A 4,002-nucleotide genomic window follows, 5' to 3' on the forward strand; every position below is an offset into this window, starting at 1 on the left:
CTCTCTCCATCAACTTTCAGTTTTACCCATATTAATCGAGAATTTACTTTCTTACATTCTATCACATACTCCCACAACTCCTGTTTCAGGAGTACTGCTACTCCTTCCCTTGCTCTTGTCCTCTCACTAACCCCTGACTTTACTCCCAAGACATTCCCAAACCACTCTTCCCCTTTACCCTTGAGCTTCGTTTCACTCAGAGCCAAAACATCCAGGTTCCTTTCCTGAAATATATATATATATATATATATATATATATATATATATATATATATATATATATATATATATATATATATATATATATATATATGTGTATATATATATATATATATATATATATATATATATATATATATATATATATATATATATATATATATATATTATTCTTTTTTATATAGATTTACAATTAATTTTCAGGCTGCGTTCGCCTAGGAAAATACTGCCATTCTGCCTGAGGAGTGTAGAATTCTGCCCGGCACCATTTTCTACTCTCCAAATTTTTGCTTCAGTCTGTCTGTCTGTCTTTGTCTCGTTCTCTCTCTCTCTCTCTCTCTCTCTCTCTCTCTCTCTCTCTCTCTCTCTCTCTCTCTCTCTCTCTCTCTCTCTCTCTCTCTCTCTCTTACAAAACACCGTGGGACACTTAATTACTTTTCCTTACTCACTCTGTGCTATTATCCTCTATTTTTGTAGCCCTTAATGATCACGCAATTATAGCTACTTTTTCATCCTTCCTTTCGCTTTTACATTCAAAACATCAATAACGTTTTCTTTGGTACGCGTTTTCACTCACATAATCTGCGTATGCATAAAACCTTTTGCATTGCTGCTTGTATCTATTCGGAATAACAGGGTATCTGCGGCAGGGAAGTGGTTAACCAAATATACATCATACAGTGAGTTACAAGAGTTCTGATGGACGGTTGATTATTAAAAATGTCCTCCTTTTGTTAAATGTCCCTTGAGAAGTGAAAGTTCCTCAAGCCTGATGGAAGTGGCAAGCGGCCTGATAGTGTAACATTGCATTTTCCAGGAAGAGAAGAGGTAGGATTAGACATCTGCTTCCAATTCAGTAGATATTTATCAGGAGAGGATCTGAGAAAATGAAAATGGTGCTTCGGACTTCAGAGAACATCAGAAGAAAGCAAATATGAGGCCCTAGAAACATAATGCCTCATTGTTTCAGTTCGAAAACTCTAAAATCTCGAAAGAAAGACGCTTTTCGCTCCTTCATTGACTTTGGCTTTTTCGAAATCAGATCAACTATGGAAAGTAAGCTTTCTGTTTCAGTACCTCAACATGTCCATCCAGGTAGGGAATGCAAGTCGTTTTAGGACCCATGTCCTCTCTTTGAGAAACTAGAGTAACCTAATAACCAATAATTTAAACTTATAGACTTCATCAATTTGCATGAAAATCATATCAAAAGGGGAGGGGGAGGGCTGGGCAGGAATTTGATTTATAGTTACTGGAAAAAACTTTTCTTCTTTACTAATATCTACTTTTCTTTTTACTGAGGGTATGTGACTTATAAATCGAACTAGAGGAATGTATGTACAATAAAATATATTTTGTGAATGTAAATTAACGTATGGATGGAAATGCCAAAAAGTATGCAGACGAGACTCAAGATGACACAGCTATAATGTCATTTGAAATGGAGTCGACAGTCTAAGCGAATTGCTTGAATACAGTTTTATATTAACCAAACAATTCACACCTCAGTGACAGTATCATGAGATCGCAGTCTTGGAGAACAATCATTTGGCAACCTGTAGATAAAATTTATAATTGATTTTACGCCAAACCACACCAAGCTCAAACCATGTGCGAGCTGCTACAACAAGTCTGCAGATTCAACTAGCTTACGTTGGTTTATTTTCTGCATGTGCAAACCCTTATTCTAAATACATGGTTATGCTAATGCATGAATGCATACTCATGGCAGTAGCATATCAACTATCCCTGACATCGCAATACAACCAAGTGAATGGACTGCAGACTACTCCGTCGTCCTTGAATCCAACACCCAGGTAATGTTTAACCCTCAAAAGTCACAAAAGGATGATGTGTGTACAAATACCATCCCTATTCTAGTTTGAATACTTGTGGCATGTCCACATCCATAACATTTTATATCTATGATAGGTTTTATTTCTATTTCTTCTTTCCTGTTGTTCTCATATATCATTACAAAGGAAGGAGGGAAAAAGAATGAATAAAGTAAGACGCATTGCCTTCTCAGCAGGACCAACGGCTGGACTGATTCAACTGACCACCAGCGCATCCACATCGCTGGGATAGAAAATCTCACATTCCATGCACAGCTGATGAGGTGTGACACAGTGATGACAAAAGGCACATCTCCTTGGTATAAGCTGGTGATTTATGAAGGAAACCAACTTCATGGAAGGAGAGTTGATGAGATGCCGCTGGAGACAATACAAAGAAGAGGCAGAACAAAAGGCGATAAAGAAGATGAGGAGGAAGAAAAAGGAAGTAAGGGAAAATGATAACTACGATGCTATAGAAGAAAATCTAGAAAAACACCATAAAGAAGAATTTGATAAATTTGAATGATTTTAAGTTAGATTCTTAGTGAAGATTTTTACTTATTTTCTTGGTTGCTTCCGTGGAAAAAAAAAAATGACCGCACGTGACTGTTACACATCCCCATAGCTCAAAATTTTGTCCCTGCTGAGACTTTTGCGTGCATATCTATATCAACCATATGGAGTATCTTTTCCCTCCCACATGAATAGGTTCCCGATACTTTCATTATATATATATATATATATATATATATATATATATATATATATATATATATATATATATATATATATATATATATATATATATATATATATATATGTATATATATATGTATATATATATATATATATATATATATATATATATATATATATATATATATATATATATATATATATATATATATATATATATACATATATATATACATATATATATATATATATATATATATATATATATATATATATATATATATATATATATATATATATATATATACATATATATTCATCCTCCTCGAAGGCTTGGATTGGAGTGTCTAGATGTGTGTGGATGCAACCAAGATGAGAAAAAAAGAGAGATAGGTAGTATGTTTGAGGAAAGGAACTTGGATGTTTTGGCTCTGAGTGAATCGAAGCTCAAGGATAAAGGGGAAGAGCGGTTTGTGAATGTCTTCGGAGTAAAGTCAGTGTTGGTGAGAGGACAGGATCAAGGGACGGAGTACCGCTTCTCAAGAAGCAGGAGTATGTTGTGGGAGTATGTGATAGCGTGTAAGAAATTAAGTTCTAGATTGATATGTAAAACTAAAAGTAGATGGTCATGCGCCTGGTCATGAGAAGAAAGATCATGAGAGGCAAGTGTTTTGCGAGCAGCTGATTGAGTGTGTTAACAGGTTTGATGCAAGAGACCGGGTTATAGTGATGGGTGATGTGAATGGAAATGCGAGTAACGTGAACGTGGCACCTGAGGAAATAATTGGTGTACATGGGGTGCTCAGTGCTGTAAATGGAAATGGTGAAGAGCTTGTAGATTTGTGTGCTGAAAAAGGACTGGTGATTAGGAATACCTGGTTGAAATAGAGAGATATACATAAGTAAACGTATGTAAGTAAGAGAGATAGCCAGAGAGTGTTATTGGATTACGTGTTAATTGATAGGAGCGCGAAAGAGAGACTTTTGGATGTTGATATGCTGAGAGATGCAACTGGAGGGATGTCTGATTATTATCTTGTGAAGGCGAATGTGAAGATTTGTAGAGGTTTTCAGAAAAGATGAGAGAATGTTGGGGTGAAGAGAGTGATGAGAGCAAGTGAGCTTGGGAAGCAGACTTGTGTGAGGAAGTACCGGGAGAGACTGAGTACAGAATGGATAAAGGTGAGAGCAAAGGACGTAGGGGGAGTGGGAGAGGAATGGGATGTATTTTGGGAAGCATTGATGGCTA

This window comes from Panulirus ornatus, chromosome 12, assembly GCF_036320965.1.
Source record: "Panulirus ornatus isolate Po-2019 chromosome 12, ASM3632096v1, whole genome shotgun sequence".
Taxonomy (NCBI): Eukaryota; Metazoa; Arthropoda; class Malacostraca; order Decapoda; family Palinuridae; genus Panulirus; species Panulirus ornatus.